Below are 27,460 nucleotides of genomic sequence, written 5' to 3'. Positions count from 1 at the left end.
CTTGTATCATTAAAGCTTTTATGCAAAATGGTTGTCAAGCGAGATCCATCGATAAAGCCTTGCATACTGCTTGGTGTCATTTATTTTTTATTTACGATGGGTAAGTCTAGCTGAGTACATTCTCGTACTCAGGGTTTATTCCCTCTCGTTGCAGATGACGTGTTTTATAATGGTTACTGCAAGTATTGTCTCCACCCTGCTGGTGATGAAGACTAGATCATGGGCATGATCTCCTATGTTATCACATCATGATGCTTTTGCTAGATATGACTATGGAACTGACTTGTATTTGAACTATGTGTGTGTGATGGTTTCAAACGACTTTGCTTCCGCTATTTGTGAACTCGTGCTGTAATAACTATGCGAACTCCGATGTATGAGAGATACTCATGAACTACTTGTGAAATGGATGTAACATGTGGCTTGTTATGTTGAATCATGTACGATCTTGGTTGTATGCAAGTTGGTTTGAAATCCTTCGTGGTTTCATCCGACTACCGGGTTTATATGGGTTCAAGTATGACGGTTTGATCATTCGGGTGATTGCTTTTGTACTTGTGCTCTTATAAATTAATCGGTTCTGTTACACAGGGTATGTTGTATTGTTTCATCAGCCTGATCACAGAGGACAAACTGGAGGATGTGGAAGTCCTCGTTTTGCAAGGTGGTTAGATTTCCAAATCCGCTTCCAAGGTGCAAATTTGATGGTCCCGGTAAAAAATGCCATATAAGCTGATTTGCTAGAATAAGAATCAGATCCAGTAAGCTGCCACTGGTGATGATCGGGGATGTCCTGGTGAAGACTAATATCATCAGCCATGCATGTCCCAGATTTGCAAGTATTCTATTAAGACCTCTACTGTCAAAGCCCCCTTGATGTCTGTCACCCATCTTCTGTTGTGTAAGGCTTGGGCCACCATTCGTTGCTTCAAGACTCTCTTGGGGATGAAATGAATCAGATTGGGAGCATACTCAGCAATTGTTTTGTCTTGAAGCCAGCAGTTTAACCAGAACTTGGTTGAAGTACCATTGCACACCGTGGTTTGCACAGCACCTTCAAAGAAAGCCTGGGTATTGCGTGAACCTGTACAGGCAGTCCTGCCCAGAGGCTTTCCTCGTGAATGCTACTTATGGGGGAACATATGATCAACAAAACCAAAATGTGAAGTTCCAGGAAGAATAGATTTGAAAATTAAGACATCCAAAATGGAGTAGCCTTCTTGTACGGATCCATTTTTTCCTCTCTTAATGCAATGATACACAGCTCTCCTGCGTATTTGAGAGAAAAATGGAGTAGCCATGAAAATGACTGCAAGAATTAAGTTATTGAAATATGTAAACATACTATACTGGAGAATATGCAATAGCTATAATGTTTTGGTTTGAAGCATCACTACCTATAACTTTAGAGTAAACAAATACTTCCACTGATCATGAATAAGTGATGTTTTGGATTGCGTGAGTCAACCATTTTAAAATTTTGGTTTCAAATTACTCCTTTTGTGTTGACTGTGGTTATTTGAATATGATACAAGTTGATTTGTCTCATAATGTACTTTCATAAAAGAATACTTTCAGTACATTTATAAATATATTAATTACAACTTAGGCTTTGTTGTTGTTGTATAAATATATTACAACTGACTGTACTTGTGATTGTGAATGATATGTTTTGGAGATGGTGTTGGTGTCCATAATATCACTTAGGAGGGAGTATTTAATAGGAAAGTTTGTTAGACCTATACCTCAATACCAATCTGAGAGTGTTAAGGTGTTGGTGTGTGTTTTGTAAGGTTTTTTCTACCCAGTTTTTCTTCTTGTTAATATGATGATATGCAGCTCTCTTGCATGTTTGAGAAAAAAATAATTAATGATAGCACAAATAAATAAAGTAAAAAAATCTTAAATTTAGAACACTGTGTTTGATATGTCATACAATTCTACGATGAATAAAACATCATGATATTGTTTGAAATATTACTGACTTTAGACTTCTGAATTTGCTGATACATATTCTATTTTTGTTAAACTCCTCTGTACTTCTCATTTTTTAAGTTCATTAGCCCTGATATCATTTTCCTTGTCTTAAACTTTTTTTATTTTTAGGACTGTAGGAGACTATTGCCTAAACCTTGATTGCTTCTGCTGGGTTTCAACTCTAGCCTACCCCAACTTGTTTGGGACTTAAAGGCTTTGTTGTTGTTGTTGTTGTTGTTGTTGTTGTTGTTGTTGTTGACTGTAGGAGACTATTGTGTAACCATGATACAAATTTGTAGTTGTGTATTTTTAATATTTTTCCTACTTTTGCACTGCCACGCAACCTGGGTGTTGTCATTACCATATGGGCACCGATTGTCATGGTATTTAAATAAATTATTACAAGAGTCCTGATGGTGTTCCATTAGTCATTTCACCTACCCCTGTTACTTGTAGGTTTACTTTATGGACACACAAATATGGTATGCCATTTTTTCCACTATCTTTGGAGGTGTTTCAGGTGCCCTAAGTCATGTGGGTGAGGTCAGTGATCTCATTTGTGATGTGGTGTTTAGAATATGTGAGGTCATTTTTTTCTCAGGCAGGAGACAGTATGTAAGATTTTTTTGTTACCACTTACCAGATCTTACATTTGCTTTTAATTTAGATACGAACCCTTGGCATGTTGAGGGCCAGATTCAAATCAATTCCAGAAGCTTTCAGTAAATGCAATGCGACAAAACAACGAGAGGTTTCATACTGCACAAATAATCTTCTTTTCTTTTTTGCACTGTTTTAAATTGTTATTAGCCAGTGCTGCGAGTTGCTGAACAAGTTGCAACCGGTTGTTTGTATTTGACTAATTGTGTCATTCTTAACTGCCAGGAAGCATTTGAGCACAGTTTGGCTGGCAGAATTTTGGCTGAAACTGGCTGAAAAACACTGTTCTGGCTGAATTGTTGTGAGAGAAAAACACTGTTCCGTCTGAAAAAAGAAGCCGAACAAGCCGAATACGGGGTAAGCCGAACGGTGCCTTTGAATTTACCAGGTACCTGCAGCTGTCCATATGGCCATGAATTCCAAAGAAGGGGATGAGCATGAGCTTATTGAGAATGTCAAACTTGATCGAGACAGATACAATGCAGTTATAGAATGCTATGAATCCTTGATGATTATACTCAATAGCCTTCTACTAGACTCTAATGATCAGAAGTAAAAAAAACCAAATCAACTAATTTCAATTTGAATTAACTAACTTCTTAATTGAATTACTCAGATGGTGTTGACATGTGCATTGCAGTATTGTCAATGATATTGATAGAAAAGTGACTTATAGCATGAGAAATAAATCATTCTTGGAAGACTTCGAAATGGTAGAAATCAGCAAAGTAAGTGCTACATTGGCAAAATTGTTACAGCTGCTGGTACGTAGTAACATTCTTAGTGCTATCTTTCTCCATTAATCTCGGTATGTCCTTTATATTTAATATTATGTTTTTGCTTACTATCTTACATTTGCAGAAGAGTGAACCTATTAATGATGTTGAAGAGAGGAAAATTGTTAATGCCTTGCAAGATTTTATGGAAATTACAACGCGTGATTTCATGAAAGATGGACAGAGGTAAATTCTATGATGATTTATATGGTCTTAACAGTTTGAGTAAGAACATTCCTCTTAAAATGTGATACTTGTATGGGAAATTGTGGCAGCATTTTGAAAGATGATAATGAGAGAAAGCAAAGATTCATGAATCTAAATATTAATATGATAAAGGAAGATTCTTGGAGGGAGAAGGTCTGCAATTACACTGCTTTTTAAAAATTCATGCTAATATTTCTGTCGTACTGAATGGTGTGTTTTGGTTTTAGTTTGTTCGGCTGCACTTATTGTTGACTATGAAGGATTCTGCATTGGATGTTCCAACAAACTTGGATGCTCGCCGTAGGATCACCTTCTTTGCAAACTCGCTTTTTATGAAAATGCCAAGAGCACCGCGTGTTCATGATATGATTTCATTTAGGTGTGTATATTATCATCCGTGGGTTTTATTTTAAGTAGCATAGTTGGTGTGCATATGTACAGAGTAGCTTACTGCACAATTGTACTGTTATTACACCTTTTGGTCTTTTCAAAAAAGATATTTTTGTTTCAGAATTGAACATATTGAAATTTGTGTTTTATAAGAAAAAAATATCAAAAGTATATTTCCTATGTAGAAACGTTGTTTATATTATGCTTTCCCTTATTATGCATCTATTTTGAGATGCATCACATTCTAACAAGCTTCCATGTTCAGTGTTCTGACACCATACTACAACAAGGAAGTACTCTATTCATCACATGAGCTGAATAGAAAGAATGAAGATGCTATCTCAATTTTGTTCTACCTACAAAAGATCTATCCAGGTGAATTGCTGACTCCTATTTATTTTGTTTCTGAAACAAAATTCGTAATATTGCTAGACTTAGGTGAAAGTATTACTGAGGACTCGTAGACTAAATTTAATAACTAATTCTTGCCACACTCACTAGATGAATGGAAGAACTTCCTAGAACGTATTGGAGTTGAGCCGGATAATGAAGTGTCAATAAAATGGCGCATGGATGATATCCGTTTATGGGCATCTTACCGTGGTTAAACGCTTGCCAGAACTGGTAATATGGTTATCCTATCCTTTATTGACCTACCAAACTGTGTATTATCTACCTATCTTATTCTAACTTGTTATGTATAGTGAGAGGAATGATGTACTATAGATGAGCTCTTGAACTACAATGCCACGAGGATATGATAAATGACCAAGGTTAGCTATAGAGTTCTTTGATCATGCACATTTTTATTTATGTGGATGCAATTGAAAATAGTATCCAGTGGTAATTCTGTGATGAATTGAATTATCAGGTTATGGCTTAGCTGAGCTAAAGCTGCAAGGTCCAAGGCCATTGCTGATATTAAATTCACTTATGTTGTCTCCTGTCAACTCTATGGCGTGCATAAGGCATCCAAGGATTCTCGAGAAAAAGGTCTCTACGAGAATATCTTAAACCTCATGCTGACGTAAGTTCCTGACCTTTTTTCCAGTTTGAATTATATTTTCTGTGTTTTCCTCAGTTTCATATGCAAAAATACAGGTATCCAGCATTGCGCATTGCTTACATCGATGAGAAAGAAGTACAATTACAAAATGGTAAAATAGAGAAACAATATTACTCTGTTCTTGTGAAAGGTGATGATGAGGTACTGACCATATGTTGCATGAACTTAAATCTTTACCTTCCTTCTGTTCATATCAGTAACCACAATTATATTCATTTTACATTTAGCTTTGACTAGGTTCCTAGCACATGTTGGACCAGTAGGCAATGCAACTATGCTAACATCATAATTTGATTGTGTGTGTGCATGTGTGTGTGTGCCTGTTTGTGTGTGTGTGTGTGTGGTGGTGGTGGTGGTGGAGTGTTGTAGTCTCTTATGTACATTTCTTCTTGTTGCAAAGATGCTTTGAGGAAAAAAAACGAATTGTAAGGGAAATAACAACTGATTGAATATCCTTCATTCACTGTTCAGTATGTGAACTGTCCTTCAACTTAAAAGATGCATGCAACAGAATGTAGACCTTGAATAACTGTAACTTTGTCTCGCTATCATTTAGCCAGAGAACATGATTGCATTAAACTGATTAGTGTTGCTGCCTTGCTGGTGTATTAGAATTGATTTATATTTATTTTGTTGTTAGGAAATCTACCGGATAAGGCTCCCTGGTAAACCAACAGAAGTTGGAGAAGGCAAGCCTAATAATAAAAAATCATGCCATAATCTTCACTAGAGGAGAAGCACTTCAAGCAATTGACATGAACTAGGTACACTAATCAATTATGTAATAGGTTTCAAGTTAGCAGACTTCTTACATTTTTCTGCTCTGTAGGATAACTATCTAGAGGAAGCATTTAAAATGAGAAATCTCTTGGAAGAGTTCCTTCTTACACATGGAAAGTCGGAGCCCACCATATTGGGTGTTCGAGCGCATATATTTACAGGAAGGTTGGTTTTTCTATTTCTTACCAATTTATCTAACTTTGCGAGCCTTCATTTTTTTCTTACAGATTTTTGAATAACGAAATTTGTGTTCTAATGCTAATGTAATTCTGTTGTCACCTGACATGTAGTGTTTCATCCCTCGCCTCGTTTATGTCCTGCCAGGAGACCAACTTTGTCACTATTGGACAACGTGTTCTTGCCAACCCTCTTAAGTATAGCTCCTCTCTCTTTCAAAATTTAACAAACTTTCATCTTGTATAGCTCTTAGTTGTTACAATGTAGTCGTGGATTGTGATCTTGACAAGCAACTCAACTGTTGAACGTTCCCATGCTGCCCATAAAGGTTTAAGATTTGCTGATATTTATTCATAGCTTTTATGAATAGATTATATGAACAATATTCGATGATGAATAAGCATAGCCCAATCAACTGCAGGACAGGTAGATATGCATTTTGCTAATTGCATCAATAATTATGGTCTTGTCAAGCTGCTCCCATTAAACTTGATGGCTCTGTTAAGCATTGTTTTAACTAGAGCTTGTTGTGGCTCTGTAGCAGGCCCTTCAGCTTCTGCCTGCTGCATTGGTATAGCCTAGCATATTTTTTGGATAACCACAAATACAATTCAAGCTTCCACATGATCAATTTGATGTACCTCTAGCTACCTTCCATTTGGGTACTTAGTACAAGATTTGTAGCATGTGCACCAATAAATAAGATTAATATGAGAAAGTGATGTTAATGGATAAAAGATAAAAAGTGGAAGTTTGGGGATGAATTATGTGTTTATTTGTTGTCTTCATTTGACCATGTAGTTGTATTTTACTTTGTGAAATGATTGATTCATAATGTTGCAATTATAGCTTTGCGTGTCACTCCAACTGAATCAATACACTATCATAATTAAAATACTTTATCCCAGTAGATGTTTAAAGCGTTGGTGTCTATTAATGAAATGCCATGAGCAAAAAGCAAACATTTTGTTCTGTTACATTGCCCACACCCTTGGAGCTGATCAGTTGTAACTTGTAAAATGTCTAGTCTTTGGGTTATAGTTATCTTGTTTTGTAAATTTTAGAGGAAATCATGCTGTGGCTAGATATGTTTTGTAATTATCACACATTGCTACCTGTTGAAGTAATAATTTAACAGTGTTTTCAAATATATGCCAGGTAGAATTTGCACATAAAATAGTGGTATGATGGTATGAGATAATTTGCAGTTCATATGGAGACTTTTGGAGTCTAGGATGTAAATTCTCCGTTTAAGTAATTTATGGGAGTGGAAGAATTCAGATGTGGTCGCATTGAATTCTCCTATTCTAACTTGTTTTGGAGATCCACATTAATATTGGAGTGTAAGTTAACAAATTTCTGATGCAGGGCACGATTCCATTATGGCCATCCTGATGTTTTTGATAGACTCTTTCACCTGACAAGGGGTGGCATAAGCAAGGCATCAAAGGTTATCAACCTTAGCGAGAATATATTTGCAGGTTAGTTTTCCTGAGACTGCAAAAACTAAGTTGCTTATTTCTGCCCATTAAGCTCACAGTTGTTATTTGACATCAACGGGTTCAATTCGAGGAAATGTTACGCACCATGAATACATACAGTTGGGCAAAGGACGTGGTGTTGGAATGAACCAAATATCCAACTTTGAGGCCAAGGTGGCAAACGAAAATGGTGAACAAACACTATGTCATGATATTTATCGACTAGGACACAGATTTGATTTCTACAGGATGTTGTCTCTGTATTTTACCACAGTTGGCTTCTACTTCAATAGCACGGTATGAGTCTCATACTTGGACTTATCAACTTAGTAACTGACAAATACAACTTCCAGAAAGTAGAAAAGCAGATTGATTCACCCTATAACTTCTTTTTACAAAAGGAAAAAAGATGATATCTGGGCTTTGGAGTTTCAACTTTTGAGCAATCAAACATTGAAAAGTTCTCACTGCTAGAACCATTAGAAAGACTGAAACTGGTACTTTTGAAAGACTGAAACTGGTACTTTGCACAAGATTAAGCTGGGACTAGAACACAAAAGTATGCTCCCTGATGTTTTATTTATTTACCTCAGATAATTCATATAAAGCTTTGCATGTTGTATACAAAATGATTAATGTGTTTTATTGATGTTTTCTGAAAGCAAGAACCAACAGATTGTGAAGAGTATTTGAAGCACATAGTACACTAATCTTGATGCATTTTATGATCTTCGCTCTAATTTTCATGAGTTGACTTAAACATGTATATTACCTTCAGGTGGCTGTTCTGACAGTTTATGTATTTTTATATGGGAGGTTGTGGGGGGTACGACCCCGGATACCCACGGCAGACCACATGGGCTGCGCCCCCAGGGGCGGCCCAGCCCACAAGACGAAGCCTTGCGGGGCACGATTCTGCTCGGCGCCTTCCGCAAGACATGGGGAAGATATCCTGAAGATGCTACGAGATCTGTTAGGATACGTGTGATCCCATGATTCTTGTAATCTGTTATTACTTTCCGGTTATCTCTCAGATCTAACCGACTTGTAACCCTGCCTCCCGGACTATATAAGGCGGGCAGGGACCCCCTCCAAAATCACGGCATATCATACGATAGCTAATACAAACCAACAGACCACAGGAGTAGGGTATTACGTCATACTGATGGCCTAAACCTGTCTAACTCGTGTGTCTCTGTTGCCTTCTTGTTCTTGATCTCACGCTCCTCTGCCGATCAATCTACCTTCGTGGGATACCCCTCGGAGGACTGCCGACGATATTCTGTCGACAGTTGGCGCGCTAGGTAGGGGTGTGCGTGCTGTTTCCTTGTCGAACAAGATGGTTTTTTCCTCAGGCTCTTCGTCCCTTCCGTAGCCCGGGCAGATCTTCACGGTCGGATCCATCTCATGGGTCATCAACACTGACGGAGTCGGAGAGCTCCTCAAGCCGGTGTAGATCGGTTCTGCGCCGACCACCCCCGCACCTGCAACTGCAGATCCGATCTCGGAGTCAATTCCGAGGTCTCCTTCAGCAACAACTCGCCGCCCGCTTCCTCGCTACCAGAGGAGGCGGATCAACAACGACGATCTAATCGAATCCATCGATCGGGTCAGACTAAAGCTCGTCGATTGTCTCTCCACTGCCGAATCGGCTCTGGACACTCTGGTTCAACGCCGACCACCCTCCGATTCAGATCTATCGGAGGCTGCTCGGGAAACGGCAGGGGCTACGGCCCTACCCTTCAGGTTCACCAACACCGCCGCCGCTTACCAACACGCCCTGAGGGGCAAACTCGCCGACCAGGTGGACTGCGCCCATCTACTTGCTGACCAGGTCGCCGTCCAGCTTCCGCCAGCCGTCAACATGCTACACTTAGGCCGGAGCTCCGGGGTGCCCCTCTAAACAATCCTGAAAGAAACTCTGGGCTCCGAGTCTCAGGGCTCTACGGAGACCCTCGCCAAAACCTTCTCCGAGCAACTCCTCCTTCCACCCTTCCGGGGTGGTGCGATCTTCAACGTCAGCATCGACAGCCCTCCTCAGAATGGCGAAACCAAGGAGGAGAGCGTTGCTCGGGAGAACTAGAACGTCAACCGCGTGCAGCGGCGAGAAAACGAGGCAGCCATTGCGAGGGCCGAGGCTGCTCGGAATAATCGGCTCGATTCTCAAGGAAGACCGCTCCCGCTCCACCACGACCTCGACGTCTTCAAGACTCCAAGCGCTAATTTGGCAGTAGCCGCCAATGAGCTCGCTCGTTTCCCTCAAACGCCTGAGCTCACCAAGATCGCCGCCATGCTTAAAGTGGCTCACTATCAAGTCAATGAGATTCACGAGGATCAGAGACCTTCGTGCTCTATGAGCACGATTCACTGATCAGCTGCGCCGAGATCCAATCGCCACCCTAGTCAAAGTTGTTTCGCCGACCGGTCGCTACCTCTCCAGGGGGGAGCCGGAGGCCATCGCGCCGAACACCATCGCCAACATGACCAGGAGGTCGAACAAGACGCTCAAGTTCACCTCAACAACCTCCGAGATGCGCGACGGCGTATCGAGCAACGTCGCTTCGGTTGCCACGAAGACGAAGTGCATCACCGCCAGGAGTACGAGCAGGAGTACGGCAACCCGGACTCAGCTCTCGAGCCCATCCATGACCGCAACACTACAGACGACGATGTCGACAACGCTGAGGGGTCTCTAGCTATCACAAGGGCACTCCGAACACTTCGGTGGCCCCGTGGTTTCAAGATCACTGGGGTCGAGCCTTATGAAGGAAGAATGAACCCGACACAGTGGCTGCAGGCTTACACCACTGTTGTCCGTGCCGCCGGAGGAGACACCAGCGTCATGGCAAATTATCTCCCCATCATGCTCACGCCACCTGCCATGAGCTGGTTTACCAGCCTTACACCAGGCTCCATCGGATCCTGGGAAGAGCTGAAGAAAGTCTTCACCGATAACTACATGGCCACGTGTACTCGACCCGGCACCAAGCATGATCTCAGCCGCATCAACCAAAAGCCGTCCAAGCTCCTCCACAGCTACATCCGATGTTTCTCCGAGATGAGGAATTCTATTCCCAACATCACGGAAGCTGAGGTCATCACCACCTTTATCCGAGGACTCCACCATCGAGAGCTCCGCTCCAAGTTCAACCGCAAGCCGCCCATCGGCATCGGCGAGATGATAACTACGGCCAATTAGTACGCCAACGCCGAGGAAGCTGAGGTGCGCTTCAACGAGGATGCAGGCACTCATCACCCATCTCAGCGCTACGACGACCGCCCCGACGACCGGTGCCACCGCGATCACCGCCCCTCGCCGCCCCGACGACCGCAGCTACCATCGCGACAGCAGCCATGATCGGACAGGAGGACACAAGCCCGGCCAAAATCGCTGCCGCCGGCCAGAACACATCGTCGCCGCCATCAGTCAACTTCACGCCAAGCGCAACTACGACAAACAGTACCAAAAGATCCTCGATGGCCCGTGCCCTCTTCACAAGAACGTCAAACACAAGATGAAGGACTGCATTGGTTTGGCTAAGGAGTTCTAGGACAAGAGGCTCGACGACGACGCCAACGATGGAGCTAGAGGTCACTGACCACCTGGGGGCAACAACAATGCCTTTCAGGACCACAATAAGGTGGTCGCCACCATCTTCGGGGGTCTCACCTCTACTGAGAGCAGAAGAGAGCGGAAGCTCACCGCACGGCGGGTGCTCTCCATTACTATGGAAGACGCCACCGCTAACCCCATCTATCGCTCATGGTCCAAGGTCCCCATCACATTCAGCAGGGCCGACTAGTGGGTGGATATTCCTTACATAGGGTGTTTTCCCCTCGTCCTCGATGCAACCGTATAGAAGGTGCTCTTCAGAAAAGTGCTCGTCGACGGTGGGAGCGCTCTGAATCTCCTCTTCGCCGAAGCCCTAAAAGAGCTGGGCCTCGGTTTGTCAGATCTCACGCCTTCCGACTCCACCTTTTAGGGTGTGGTGCCAGGCAGGGCCTCCAAACTTCTTGGAGAGATTACTCTACCAGTATAGTTTGGCACGGCAAGCAACTACCGCATCGAGCATATCAACTTCTACGTCGCCGACTTTGACACCACCTACCATGCCATACTTGGTCGGCCAGCTCTGGCCAAGTTCATGGCCATACTGCACTACGCATATCTGGTGATGAAGTTGCATTCGCCTACAGGAGTCCTGGCAATGCGGGCCAACCTCTCCGTTGCCTATGCCTGTGAGACAGAGAGTCTCGCTCTTGCCGAAGCCACCAACCTCTCCATCTAGATGGCTAGCGTGGTCGCCAAAACTAAGACAGCGCCACTGATGACATGGAGATCCTAGAGCTAGAGCTTCCTCACGCCTCCGCCAAGTACAAGGAAGTCAAGGAGGTCAGCCTCAGCCTCGTTGACATCTCCAAGACCATGAAGATTGGGGCTCACCTTGACCCCAAATAGGAAAGCGCGCTCGTCTCCTTCCTACGTGCCAACGCCAATGTGTTTGCTTGGAAACCTGCAGACATGCCGGGGGTACCACGGGAGAAGATCGAGCACTCCTTGAATGTCTTGCCGACCGCCAAACCGATCAAGCAAAAACTCCGTCGATTCGTGCCAGACAAGAAGGAGGCTATTAGGGTAGAAATAAAATGGCTCTTAGCTGCTGGATTTATAAAAGAAGTGTATCATCCAGATTGGTTAGCAAACCCTGTTCTCGTTCGAAAAAAGAATAAAGAATGGAGAATGTGTGTTGATTATACTAATCTTAACAAACACTACCCTAAAGACCCCTTCGGCCTACCTTGGATTGACAAGGTTGTAGACTCCACCACCGGCTGTGAACTGCTCTCCTTCCTTGACTGTTACTCCGACTATCATCAGATCTCCCTCAAGGAAGAAGACTAGATCAAGACGTCGTTCATTACGCCTTTCGGTGCATACTGCTACACAACTATGTCCTTTGGACTCAAGAACGCCAGGGCTACCTATCAAAGGGCCATCCAGATGTGCCTCGACCAACAGATCAGCTGCAATGTTGAAGCCTACATAGATGACATGGTCATCAAGACCAAGACCGCCAACAACCTTATCGCCGACCTCAAAGAAACTTTTGCCAACCTGAACAAGTATCGATGGAAGCTAAACCCTTCAAAGTGTGTCTTTGGAGTTCCATCCGGTATACTACTGGGCTACATCGTTAGTGCTCGAGGTATCGAACCTAACCCTAACAAGGTCTCCGCCATCACCAATATGAAACAGCTGACATGCATCAAGGATATACAAAAGCTTACAGGCTGCATGGCTGCTTTAAGTCGCTTCATTCACGCCTCGGCGAAAAAGGGCTACCTTTCTTCAAGCTCCTCAAGGCCTCCGAGCATTTTTCCTGGTCGGAGGAGGCAGACTCAGCTTTTGAGTAGCTCAAGGTGTTCTTAACAAAGCCTCCGATCATGACGGCACCACGTCTAGATGAAACTCTGCTAATATACATCACCGCTACTTCTCACGTTGTCAGCACAGCTATTGTCGTCGAACGCGAGGAAGCCGGGCATGCTTATAAAGTGCAACGTCCGGTTTACTTCATCAGCGAGGTACTTAATGAGCTCAAAACTCGTTATCCTCGGTACAAAAGCTGTTATACGCCATTCTTATTACGTCGCGCAAACTCCGACACTACTTTGAATACTACAAGATTGCCGTGGTCACTGAGTTTGCTCTAGGGGTCATTCTCCACAACAAAGAGGCCAATGGCAGCATCATTAAGTGGGTTGTTGAGCTCGGCACCTACTCCATCGAATTCAGAAGTAGACCTACCATTAAGTCATAGGCGCTTGCTAATTTTGTCGCTGAATGGACCGAGATCCAAGAGCCCATCGCCGCTACTTGCCCCGAGCACTGGGTGATGTACTTCGACAGCGCCCTTAACATCAATGGTGTTGGTGCGGGCATTCTGTTCATTACACTGACTAAGGATAAGCCACGTTATGTTCTCTGGATACACTTTCCGGCCTCCAACAACACCATGAAATACGAAGCGTGTCTCCATGGTCTCCATATAGCCATCGAGCTCGGTGTCAAATGCCTCATGGTGTATAGGGACTCCACGCTAGTTATCAACTAGCTCAATAAAGACTGGTCCTGTTCTAGTGAGAAGATGGATGCATACTACGCCGAAATTAGGAAGCTTGAAGGGAAGTTCTACGGTATCGAGTACTTTCACGTGGTATGAGATCAAAATCAACCTGCCGACCAGCTCTCAAAGATAGGTTCTTCTCGCGCCGTGGTTCCACCAGGGGTCTTCGTTCAAGATCTCTTGGTGCCATCCATTAAAGAAGAAAAGGAAGTTGAAGAGATTCCCCCTGCCGAGCAGTTGGTACTTGCGGTACCTTCGCCGGTCGCCGATTAGAGGGAGCAGTTCAACAAGTACCTCACCAGTGCCGAAGTACCCGCCAACAAGACTGAAACTGAATGTATAATTCGCCAAAGCAAGCATTACGTACTGGTAGACGGCAACTTGATGAGGAAAAGTGTCAAGGAAGGGATACTGTAGAAATGCATCACCCAATATGAACGGGTAAAACTACTCCTCGAAATTCACTCTGGTTCCTGCGGCAATCATGCGGCCTTGAGAAACCTAGTCGACAAAGCTTTCCGAGCTGGTTTTTATTAGCCCATGGCCATCTTCGATGCCGAAGACCTTGTCCGGCGCTGCGAAGGATGTCAATTTTTTGCCAAGCAAATACACGTACCGGCTCAAGAGCTGCAGACCATCCTAGCTTCCTGGCCTTTCGCATGCTGGGGACTGGACATGATCGGGCCTTTCAAGCTAGCGCCAGGCAGTTTCCGGTATGTATACGTCGCCATCGACAAGTTCTCCAAGTGGATCGAGTACAAACCACTCGTCTCGGCTACCGTGAAGAAAGCAGTCGAACTCTTTGACGAAATCATACACAGATTTGGTATCCCAAACAGCATCATCACCGACCTCAGAACTACATTTACTGGCCATCACTTTTGGGACTTCTGCGAAGACCGGTGCATCTCCGTTAAATACGTCTCCATTGCCCATCCTAGAGCCAATGGCCAGATCGAACGGGTGAACGACATGATCCTAGATGCCCTCAAAAAGAGGCTATATTAAAAAGAAGAAAGGCATCCAGGCAGATGGCTCAAGGAACTACCAACTGTGGTCTAGGGACTGCGCACTCAAACTAGTCGCAGCACCGGTATGTCTCCATATTTTTTTGGTTTACGGCTCGAAGGTCGTACTTCCACCGGATGTTGCCTTCTGAGCACCTAGGGTGGAAAACTATGATGAAGAGCAAGCTATGGGTGTTCGGACAGAGGACGTCTACAGGGCCAAGGAGGAATGCTTGATCTCCTGCATCCACACAGCCAAATACCTAGAAGGCTTGCGAAGATATTACAACCGCAACATAAAAGGTCGTTCATTCACCGTCGGCAACCTCGTTCTCCGTAGAAAACAAAAAACCGAAGGGTTGCACAAGCTCTCCTCCCCTTGGGAAGGGCCATACATCGTCAAAGAGGTCACCCGACCAGGGTCTTATCGCCTATGTGACTTAGACGGAATCGATGTTCCCAATTCATGGCACATCGAGCACCTTATACGTTTCTATCCATGAAACGCTCCAGATATGTACTCTCCACTTTATGATAAATAAAGTTTTGGTCTCCATAATTTGTCTCCATTTTTTCTCCATTACTTCTCAATCTCCACATATGGTCGCCAAGCATTACGATACTCAATAACGAGCTCCAATACAAAATCACCGAACGATTTCTCTAAATCGCCGACCACGATTTCGCCGAATAAGTTTCTCCAAACCTCCAAAGTTATCGCCGAACGATCTCTCCAAATCGCCGAAACATTTTCGCCGAAAATCACCGAATACGTTTTCTCCAAGTCACCGAACACATTTCCTCCAAATCGCCAACGTATTACGCCACACGCTTTCTCAGAACCGCCGAACTTTCTCCTCCAAATCTCCAAAGATTTTCACCGAACAAGTTTCTCCAAATCGCCGAACACTTTACTCTAAACCTCCAAGATATTTCGCCGATCAGCGAGCAGCCTATTTTCTTTTTCGTGCTCTGCGTCATGGGTGGTTGGCTATGGTTTCTTGGTCATGCCTGTTTCTCCTACACGTGCACGGGCTTCGTGCTCAATGTTATGGATTATGGGCTATCCAAGGCCGAGAGCTCAGCACAGAACTAATTGCTTGGTCGCCGCTTATACTACCTTTATCTCCAAGTTCATACAACAACCGTCGAGCAGCACACGTTTTGCGTTGTTTTCTATGGAGAAGACCCAGTCACCAATCTCTCCCTACACGTGCCATGGGTTCTGCGCTCTGCGTCATGGGTGGTCGGCTACGGTTCCTGGGTCATGCTTGTTACTCCTACATGTGCACGGGCTCCACGCTCGACGTTATGGACTATGGGCTGGCCAAGGCCATAGGGATCAGTAGCAAACCAACTGTTCGGATGCTACTTGAACTATGCATAATCGCGTCAGGATTAAAACTGCGAAGATTTTTTTGCCAAAATACAAACAAACTGCATATACTGCATATATATGCACCTTGTAACATTTATTCGATAAATAATTGTTTCTTGCGCTTTCGCGCGTTCTAACTACACTATCAAGATTCTACAGATGATACTCTATGAGCAGATTACTGAGCTTCGCCATTACCATCTATCTCACCAAACAGATCTATATCGCCGGCTAGCGTCTTCGCTGCGTCCTCCACCTCATCCTCCAGCTGCTGGGTCTCTGCATCGCTCAGTCCTTCAGTGAATCCACCCCCTATTGACTGAAGGTCGATGGTTGGGTAATGGGACCGAACAACCGCGAGGACATGGGTAGCGACGGTCGTAATGGCGTCACGATTGAAGATCTTGAAGTTCTCCCATGCTGCCTTGCACCTCTAGAGGATGGTGTCTGAATGTTGTCGCCTGCCGTTGCACTGAGTGGCTGGTTCTAGGTCGACGCAGTCAAGCACCGGCTTAATTGCCGCGACTACAGCGTCGAAGTTCTCCTTTTGGACCTTGGCCTCCTGCACCAGCACGTCAAACTGTGCTTTGGCTTTATGACAATAGCCTGCAAGCATTACAATGTTCCATCATACAATGAAGCTACTTCAACAGTAATTCCGACAAGGAGGAATTCACCTTTCAGCTCCTCAGCAAGTTTGTCTGCCCGCTCTATTTCCTTTGCCTTCTCCTGGCGAAGTTGATCGATGGCCTGGCACATTTGGCCGAGCTCAGCGTCTTGCTCTACAAGCGCAACAGTTATCACCAAAAATGTGGTTGTTTAGCAATACACAAGTACATTTGTTGATATACCGTACCTGCTTTCTGCTTGGATACACTGTCAAGCTATTCGGTTTTCCTCTCCAGCTGCTCGAAAGCACTTTTCAATTGGCCGAAGACCGCGGCCAGCTTCTTAGACTGGCTCCGCACCTGCTCGGACATCGCAACCAGCATTTCAGTCAGGACCCCCTTCTGGTATTCCAAGTCCCGCGCGTTGGATTCTGCAAGGTCTCGTTTACGTCGGGCCCTCTAGTTATTCTTCTCCGAGAGGTTCCTGGCCTCTTTGAGTTTTTCGTTCTCCTCAGCAAGGGGCTCCATTCGCTTTATCAGTTGGCAGCGCTGCTCGGCAACTCGAGTTATTTCTTGCAAATGCACAATGACAGTATTGTTATCCAATTCCAAAAAACAACCAGGACCTTTCTAGACGTAGTATTAACCTTGATCTGTTTCATCACACCGGTAAGGGCAGTCTCCAGTCTCCTAAATTCCTTGGTGGTGTCCTCCTCTTCAACAATTACTATGTTGTTGCCGTGCTTTCAGAGGATCCAGACTAATTGGGGTCGAGGTTCGTCACGCATGATCTCCTCCACCTCGTCCTCCTCTATTGCAGCCGGGGGCACCACCTGGGGGCTTGGTGGCCAGATAGCGGGTCCGACCATGCCCTCCGAAGCATTGGGGAGTGTCGTCTGCTCCTTCAGTGTCAAAAGCTTTTCTACTCTAGATTCTACCATTGCCGACGGTGCTGTCGCCGACTCATTTGCCATTGTAGACAGCCGTTCATAGCCGCCAAGTCCACCAGGGGCAGCGATTAGCTCCCCCGCGTGCTGCCGAGCACTCGAGGACTCCAGGATGGGGTCTACTGGCATCTCCCCTGCTCCGGGGCCAGCTTCTGGTTTCTGCTCAGTCTGAGCGGGTGGGGCTGGATCTGTCGTTCGCCTTGCACTATGTCAAATCAGTTATTTAGTCACCATAGAAGTAAAGAAAATACAGCAAAGTAACTTCAACACAAGGACACTTACGGTTTGGTCTGACGGTTCAATTTCTTGAACCGGCAATGCCTGCCTAAGCCTCCAAGCACAACCGTGGGGTTGACTCCCGTGCCCTGCGAGGAAATTTCAGCTCTTTCGTGGTCGACCTTGGTTCTGCCTGCCACTCTAGGGCCCTTTCCGCCTGCTGCTCTGGGCCCGCTTCCGCTTGTTGCTCAAGGACTTCTGTTGCTCACTCCACAGGGACTTCCATCGTCTGCTATGCATAAATTTTCTTCTTCGCTGCTCAGGGACTTTCCTCGTCGACGCCTCATGGACTTCTTCGCCTACCCCAGTTTGTTCCCCCACACGTGTGCTTTGTGGAGGCTCTTTCATGCTCAGGGGAGGATCCGTCAGAATTTCATCATCGTCAGACCAATCAAACACTGCGGTCCTTCATGTTCGATTCATCTAATCATCGCCAAGCGAGATGCTGCCTAGTTTGTGGGGAGCAGTAGCCATTGTTTTCCTCTTCTTCTAGGTTGCCTCATCTGCCGCCGGCCTCTTCCCCTGGATTTTCTCCGATACCGGGGGAGGACTCTCCGTCCGACCAACATCTATACCTCCAGATTCCGAGGAAATGCCAACGGAGCTTTCTTCAGGTTGAGTCGGCGGTAGTGCGTCCACTGCCGGTGGCCAATCATTTTTTGACACGCCCGAGAAATACACAGCCCTGTCCTATGAATGGATCTTCACATGAGTGGATCAGTCTATTGCTCGGCAATGACAAAATAAAAAACTTATCAGAAAAACACAGTTGGGATATTCACCTAAGGAGGCAGATTCTTGCAGTTAAAGGGTTTTGTGTACCCTAACAATCTGAATGAGACAAGCGGAGCGAATAGCTTGGCAGTCCGCTCTTCAATGATGCTCCTGGACAGTATTTCTGGCCTCTCTCGGGTACCGTCGGTCTCCCCTTTGAATTCAAAGCCTGGGTGCGCCCTCTCTTTATAGGGTTGAACGCGGCGCACTATGAAACTTGCCGCTACCAATCTGCCATTGCTCCTCACTCCTTTTATTAAGCCGAGGAGTTCCTTCACTTGCTCCATATCGTCATTACTCGGCAGCTCCGACCAACTCCGTTGGCTCTCTAGGATGTGGTCGGCGTTATAGCGAACCTCTAGGTGGCTTTGTTTCATGTAGAACCACCTGGCGTTCCACCCCTTTAGTGATGTGTTAAGCGGCACGGTAAGATATTCGCTTGCCATTCCATCCCGCAGCTGAAGGTACACCCTGCCTACCACCTTGGAACCAGCACTACCTCTCTTCTTCAGCCAGAATAGGTGACGGAAGAGATTGAAGTGGGGTAGGATTCCAAGGTATGACTCATAGAAATGGATGAAGATTGAAATGTGCAAAATGGTATTGGGGTGGAGGTTGCACAGAGTAACCACCCAGAGCTCCAACATATCCCTTAGAAATTGATGAACTGGAAAGCCTAACCCGCGCTAGAAATAGTCCTCGAATACTACTGCTTCGTTAGTATGGGGTGTTGGGAAGGACTCACTGAGGGCTGGCCGCCATCCGGTGGTAGCACAGTTAGGGAGAACATCGGCTTCCACCAATCTGTTTAGCTCCGCTTCTCTTGTTCGTGATGGCACCCACTCCTCATCGTGTCGGGCCACGGCGCCCGTCTTCTTGGGACTAGTCTTCTTTGATTTCGCAGCTCCCTTCTTCGGCGCCATCTCCCAGATCTAGTTAGGGTTTGGCGGCGGAGGCAAATGTGGTTGCGAATTCAGCGATACGAGAGATGAGGAGGAAGATGAAGTGGAAGAGGTGGGAACAGGGTATGCAGTGGCACTGTTATAAAGCACTTTCCCCACCCTTCTGCATTCAAGGGTTTTTTTGGGAACCGTTCCCGCGATCTGCGCCACTCCGATTTCTCCGATGCGGCATATGGGCTGTTACCTGGGCTTCTACGCAACCATAGTCCATGTCGCCCATTTATCGCTGCTATTAGTTGCTACTCACCGAATAATCGCCAACTTCTCCACCATTTATTGAGGCTCAGTAACCATTACTGTACAGCCGTTACTTTGATTTTTTCTCCAAGGCTAGATTTCTCCAATATCATCGCTTGCAGCTCGGGGACTAGCTGTCTACTCGGCTGGTCATTCATTATTTCTATGTTTCTAACCCTGGCACCACATGACTACGTCATCTACTGTCAGGCTCGGGGACTAAGTGGGCACACTTCACCTTGCAGTGAACGTGTTTTATCTCATTTTGGGGCTATGCCCGGGGACTGACTGCCTGCTCGGCTGGTTTTTTATTATTATTTTTACTACTTCGGACCCTAGCACCACATGACTACGTCATCTACTGTCAGGCTCGAGGACTAAGTGGGCACACTTTACCTTGTGGTGAACGTGCTTGTTTTTTCTTGACGACTCTGTGCCTCTTGAAGCTAATGAAGATTATCTCATTTTCTCGTGGTCGGACTCTAAGTGGGCACACTTGGTCCACTACGAAGAAATTTTCAATTCTGGACTTGAGCTCCTTACACCCTTATGGAAAGTCGTACTTGAAATATGTTGCTCAGTTGTGGTTTACGCTGTCGGCGATGGCGCACGCAGCTCGGCAACTACTCACAACTACTCATCGACTCGTCGCGGTGGTCGGACCATGAGTTGGACTGCTCGGCTTTGGTTCGCACTTGCTCGAACAAGCTCAAGACGGCGTTGCATAACGGGTACAAGGCGCTCGGGGACTAGCTGTGGGGGGTACGACCCCAGATACCCACGGAAGACCACATGGGCTGCGCCCCCAGGGGCGGCCTAGCCCACAAGACGAAGTCTTGTGGAGCATGATTCAGCTCGGCGCCTTCTACAAGACATGGGGAAGATATCTTGAAGATGCTACGAGATCTATTAGGATACATGTGATCCCATGATTCTTGTAATCTGTTATTACTTTCCGGTTATCTCTCAAATCTAACCGACTTGTAACCCTACCTCCTGGACTATATAAGGCGAGCATGGACCCCCACCAAAATCACGGCATATCATACGATAGCTAATACAAACCAACAAACCACAGGAGTAGGGTATTACGTCAAACTGATAGCCTAAACCTGTCTAACTCATGTGTCTCTGTTGCCTTCTTGTTCTTGATCTCACGCTCCTCTGCCGATCAATCTACCTTCGTGGGATACCACTCGGAGGACTGCCAACGATATTCTGTCGACAGAGGTTATACCTTGTTTTGAGTGGCTTAGAAAAGTCAATACTCCAAGATCCAAATATCCAAAACATCAAACCGTTTGAAAATGCACTTGCTACTCAATCTATATTCCAACTTGGTATGTTTCTCGTTCTCCCAATGATGATGGAGGTTGGACTGGAGAAAGGATTTGGCAGAGCATTCGCAGAGTTTGTGATCATGCAACTTCAGTTAGCTCCTGTATTCTTCACTTTTCATCTTGGAACAAAGACTCACTACTATGGTAGGACAATACTTCATGGTGGAGCAAAGTATAGAGCTACTGGGAGAGGATTTGTTGTGTAGCATGCGAAGTTCACTGAGAATTATTAGATGTACTCCCGTAGTCACTTTGTGAAAGCACTGGAGTTGCTTATTCTTTTGGTTGTTTACCTAGCATATGGGAGTTCATACAGAAGCTCAAGTTTGTATCTGTACATCACAGTTTCGATATGGTTCCTTGTTTTCTATTGGCTGTTTGCACCTTTTGTCTTCAACCCATCCTGCTTTGAGTGGCACAAGACTATTGATGACTGGATTGACTGGTGGAAGTGGATGGACAATAGAGGTGGTATTGGATTAGCACCTGAGCAAAGTTGGGAGGCTTGGTGGGTGAGTGAACATGACCACCTGAGGAATGCAACAATTCAAAGCTTGCTCTTAGAGTTCACCCTTTCCCTGCGATTCTTGATCTATCAATATGGTATTGTTTACCACTTGCACATAGTGCATGGCGACAAAAGCTTCTTGGTATTGTACCTGCTTATATTGGCCCTTGTTTTAATCTTCATTTTGAAACTCAGTTAACTTAATGCTTGCTTTATCCAATAGGTGTATGCACTGTCATGGCTGGTTATAGCAGTTGCTCTTGTGTCGCTAAAGGTAACAGTCTGTTTTGTCTTGTAGAGCATCCTATTTTGTTTGATACTGCGTTTACAGCTAGAGTATGCTCCCTTGTTCCAGGTTGTTTCAATGGGAAGAGAGAAGTTTGTTACAAGGTTTCAACTAGTGTTCCGTATCCTCAAGGGCATTGTGTTCCTTGTGCTCATCGGTTTGCTTGTCTTTTTATTTGTTGGTTTTGATATCGTTGTCGCGGACATTGGCGCCAGTATCTTGGCATTCATTCCCACTGGCTGGTTTATTCTTCTGGTGAGCCAATGAGCCATTCTTGGGTTCTTCCACACATGTATTTTTTTTAGTTACTTGTGTTTGCCATAGGATACTTATCACTCTTGTTAATCTTCATTTAGATGTGTTCTGTTTTTAGATGTATTGGCTATTCTCTGAGTCATGTTCGTGCCACCTTCTGTTTCTTTAGATTGCGCAATTATGTGGACCGCTGTTTCGGAGGTTGATCATAGATCCACTTCACTTGCTGTGTTGCCCATATGGTACTGGTGGTGCATGCAGAGGTCCTTGCTATGCCAAGTTCAGGCAGAGGACCGGTGCTACGCTTAGGAAGATGGGACCATGGGACTCCATCTAGGAGATGGCGAGGCTGTACAAGTACACCATGGGGCTCCTCATCTTCCTACCCATTGCCATGCTATCGTGGTTCCCCTTCATCTCTGAGTTCTAGACACAGCTGCTCTTCAACCAGGCCTTCAGTAGGGGGCTACAGATCTCTAGGATCCACTACCGGAGATGGCTTCTTTGTCGAGTGTCCCAGACTTTGCCGAGTGTTTTTTATCGGGCACTCGGTAAAGAGGTTGTTTGCCGAGTGTCAGATAGAAAGCACTCAGCAAACAAATGGCACTCGGTAAAAATGTGCACTACTAGAATGAACGAGTTTCCCTTGGGCTGAGAATCCTAGGGAAAGGCCAGAAAACGGTAGGGAAGTAGTTTCCCTAGAGTATTTGGTAGGGAAAGACTCCTAGGGAGTGCGGCGATGGGAAAGAGAGATATGCCCTACCGTTTATGTGGAAACCGTAGGGAAACAGTCTTTCCCTAGGAAATTGCATCCCTAGGTAAAGTACCTAAGATGGCCCTGATAAAGCTTACGTGGAAAGGTGATTACCCTACAGGAAACTTTCCCTAGGAATTTGAACTATAGGGAAACCAGCTGACCCAAGCACAACATTCAAATTCAAATCATGAATACATAATTCATATTTGAATTCAAATATTATTACGAAATTATTTATAATCCAGATTCACACACATGAATAGGAACTTAAGAACTGATTTAATTAAAGGCCAAATCCATGGAACCGAACATTTAGAGTTATATCATCATAAGACAATTATAGGTCTGTTAATATAAAGCCTAGTAGACAAGCCTACTTAGCTTCTAAAAGATATCTCCTCCATCAGGTTCTGACCTAACTATTACTTAAACAAAATAAGCAACAACAGTTGCCTACTTAGCTTGCAAAAGTCTATCTCCTCCATCAGGTGTTAGACCTAACTATTACTTAGCTGCAGCACATAGTTCGATGACAATCAAAAGAATGGAAATGCTTCGTCCGGAGGAGAATATGTGCCTCCACCACTTGCTGTTCCATCCACTCCATTTGGAGTTCCATCTGCATGGCTATGGAATTCTCCACGAGCAATCCTACTTATAGTTTCATCTGGAGTTTCGGTTCTAACACTTGAGCCAAAGGTACCGACCTGTGATAGTAAAGCAATCAAAATTTTAGAAAAAACAACTTGTTGTGTTATAAATTGTAGGTTCAGTTTTCAAATGTATTGAACAGTAAAGAATGCATTGATGTATCCATGTGCATAAAAATTGTTTTATAGACACATCAGTAGCTGCATTTTTATTCGATGCTACTGCCGTGTATCTACCTGCTCCAACTCTATCCACAGTGACATGCTCAGCTTGCTTAGTAGATGCATATGCATTTCTACATGAAGTAGGACATAGAGCATAAAGATGCAAAACACAACAAACTGTGACGGCCATAGATACTAAAATTCCAGCATTCCATCAATCTAGCATAAACATCCATAGCTTTCTAAAGATTGCTGCAACTAATATATATTTGTTATGGTACTTTCACAGCTAACATATAATTGTTATGATACTGTACAAGTTAGCTCTGTGTGAGCATGATACTTGAGATATTCCAAGGCACTGTTCAACTAAAACTCAATTAATGTCAAAATACCTCATAATTTAATGCTAAAAGTTCTGCAGACTTACATTTTCAGGAGACAGATTTGGAGTAGGCGAAATAGCATATGTTGGAGGCTAAGGTGGGGGAGGCATGAGAGGAGGAACAGCTGCGAGAGGCATACCAGTTTGGAGAGCAACCGACTGCAGTTTAATAATAGAAAGCAGCTAAATTAAAAGCAACTAAATTGACACTAAAGTGAACACATAGGGCTGTATGACAGATCTCACCTCCATAAACTTTTGCATGTTTTCATTATGAGTATGTACCATTCTTGCCCAATTTGACATATTTTGGGCATATTCCTTAGCCAAACGACCATCACTTGCTTCTTTCCTCATATGGTCCTCCTCCTCTTGATGTTGATGCCTAGCAGCCACGATCGAGGCACGACCTCTTTTCAAATAAGCAAGGACTTCTCTATCATTGATGGTCCCATTAAAAGTGGCCCATTTTCCATGTGGCCAACCACAAGTGCATTCATAGAGAGCTCTAGGATCCACCGAAGAGTGCAACCAATTAAAATCCGGTCCATTTAACTCAATGGCCTTAGCTTTGTTGTGATTTAACTACCATTAACCGAGCAACTACGGTTAGCTGTGCAACACTAGTGTGGTTATGTACGGGCTCTTGTGAAGCTTCCAACATGGCATAAAATGCCTTTGCATCAGCTGGGGGTTCATCTTCAGCACTAACAGTATGCATTGCATCGCCAATATCAGCTAACATTTCACCTAAACCATCAATAGTATCATTGGCATTCTCCAATGTGGGCTCACTAAAAGGTTTCTCTCCATGTTCAGTCCAAATAGTATACCCAGGTGTAAAACATCTTTTACACAAATGCAAGCTCATGATAAGTCTCCTTCGTCTAACTCTATTGTCGCAATCTGAACATGGGCAAAGTACTCCAAAATTTTGAGAATCAAGAACAAGACTGAAAGCATGGTCTAGAAAGGCATTTGTCTTCTGCACCCACTCCTGTGAATGACAACCATTGTCATTCCACCCTTCGTACATCCAACTATGGTCTTCTATTGACATGGCTAGTTATTGTAGCAATAATAAACCCCTGTTCAATATCTAAAACCCTGAGCAAACCCATAGATAACAATTTGTGCTACTAAAAAATTAATAATTTAGTACAAATGTATGGAAGAGATGTGAAAAGATAAATATGCTTCTCACCTTCAAGCTTCTCTTGCATAGCAGCACAGATGTAGATCCCTGCCTTCTTTATCGCATTTGAGTCTTCCTTACAAAGCCAAGATCTTCTCCTCCTACTTCAAACTAAAGTTTGCATAATGTAAAGGCAAAGTATATTAGTTCCAGATCTGAATGACTAATATTCAGAGCGGATAATGGTCTAAATTAGCATGTAGAGCCTATGAGCAGACAACTAGTAGTGCAGTAATATTTTGTATCATAAACAAGAAATCAAGCGCACAGTTATTGAATCTGAATAAATGTGAAATGGTATATTTCTCTAGTCCATCAAGCGGAATTATTAGTTTGCACCATAACTTACATATTTCCTAGTTAAAATTCAGTAGCTTATAACTCACTAGCCAGTCTACCTGAATCTCTATTTTTTTGGAAATGACCAAAGATTAGTTCAGGACCAAACAAATTTAGCAATTACAATAGTCTCTGCACCACTCAAGTCAATTAAACAGTTCCTGATTGTTTTCAGGAAGTATAAGAAATGCAAAACACAACATAAAGGTTGCAGGTGCATCACACATGAGCAATATATACATCTTAATTGTTGGTTAAATCCATGTAGTAGATTCGTATCTCACTTTGAGACATTATTCAGTAGCACGAAAGAAATAGGAAGCACGTCTCCTTGTCAGTAACACAGCAGCACGCAGCAGGGGTATTGCCAATTCCTACCTTCTTGCCAACACAACGACAGGCCACCAGCACCTCCGCAGGACAACGGCAGGCCACCAGCACCTCCGCAGGGCAACGGCAGGCCACCAGTACCTCTGCAGGTTCTCCTTGCCTCCACTGCAGGTCCTTCTTTCATCCAAATCAGCACCTCCCTCGCCTCCTGCAGCACCCTAGAAGGTTCTCCTTGCCTCCTCCATAGGTCCTTCTTGCCACCTCGGCAGCCCGCTTGGGTCACAAAATTGGGATGGGGGCAAAGGAATAGCTAGGGCTGGGTGGTGCTAGGCTTGGGGTGCTTGCAGATCCTGCGAGGGCAGTGGATTTGGGAGGCACCCCATTGGATGGGTTGGGGCAGCGGTAGGAAGCTTTGGTGGCGGCGCACTAGATTGGGGCGGTGGGAGAGCTTTGGGGCAGCAATGGGAGAAGATTTGGTGCGCGAGAGAGAAGATTGGTGGCGGTGGCGGTGGCGGTGGGAGAAGGGCAGCATCTGGAGAAAGATTGGCGCGAGACAGTGGCGGTATGCTGCGGGGAGGGGAAAAATTTTGGTGTCGTCATGTTAGCGCCATGTTGGGTCAATGTCCCTAGGAATTGTGTCCATGTCGTAGGGAAAGGTGCCAGCATGGCAAGGGAGACGCCTCTTCCTCAGAATCAGCCCCGACCAAAACGTGCAATCCTAGGGAAAGCCAAGTTTCCCTACGGTTTTGTCACCCAACTCTAGGGAAACATATCTTTCCCTAGGATGATCAAAACACCGTAGGGAACTTTAAAATCTGTAGGGAAACTCGTCGATTCTAGTAGTGGTGGTTTGCCGAGTGCCGGACACTCGGCAAAGAATAACACTCGGCAAAGACTAGGTTTGTCGAGTGTCAAACAATAACACTCGGTAAAGGGTCGCCGCCGTTAATGGCCGGCAGCCGCCATTAATCCTTTGCCGAGTGTCTTCTCCTGACACTCGGCAAAGAGGCTCCTTTGTCGAGTGTCATTTTTTGACACTCGGCAAACCATATTTTTTTCACTTTAGACATCCAAACTTTTTCTGCAGTCCTCAGACAATACCTGGTACTCCATGTTCCAATGTGGCATATTTCTCATACTTTTTCTATATTTCTTTAATTTATTTCATTTAATTGAATTTTCTTGGATAATTCAAATTATAATGGCTAGTCATTAGAATAATGAAAAAATGAATGGAAAAATGATATTCATGTTATTTAGTATAATGTGAGGCCGTATCTAGGAATAGACCACCAATTTTGAACATCTTGTTCATGAAACATGACCACGAACTTGCGGTCGAGTTGTTTTTAAATTCTATAAAAAGTAAACGAAGTCCAAAAATCATGAAACTTGTCAAGATGTCAAGATATCATATGT

At 44.6% G+C, this 27,460-nt stretch overlaps 1 pseudogene; it reads left to right on the top strand.

Moving 5' to 3' along the window:
* Positions 1-519: 519 nt before the first annotated feature.
* LOC136454710 (callose synthase 7-like) lies at positions 520-24,248 on the top strand (annotated as a pseudogene).
* Positions 24,249-27,460: the final 3,212 nt, after the last annotated feature.

Source organism: Miscanthus floridulus, chromosome 5 (genome assembly GCF_019320115.1).
Source record: "Miscanthus floridulus cultivar M001 chromosome 5, ASM1932011v1, whole genome shotgun sequence".
In the NCBI taxonomy this organism is placed as follows: domain Eukaryota; kingdom Viridiplantae; phylum Streptophyta; class Magnoliopsida; order Poales; family Poaceae; genus Miscanthus; species Miscanthus floridulus.
The sequence above is the reverse complement of the archived record's forward strand: the minus strand, read 5'-3'. Positions and strand labels throughout refer to the sequence as shown.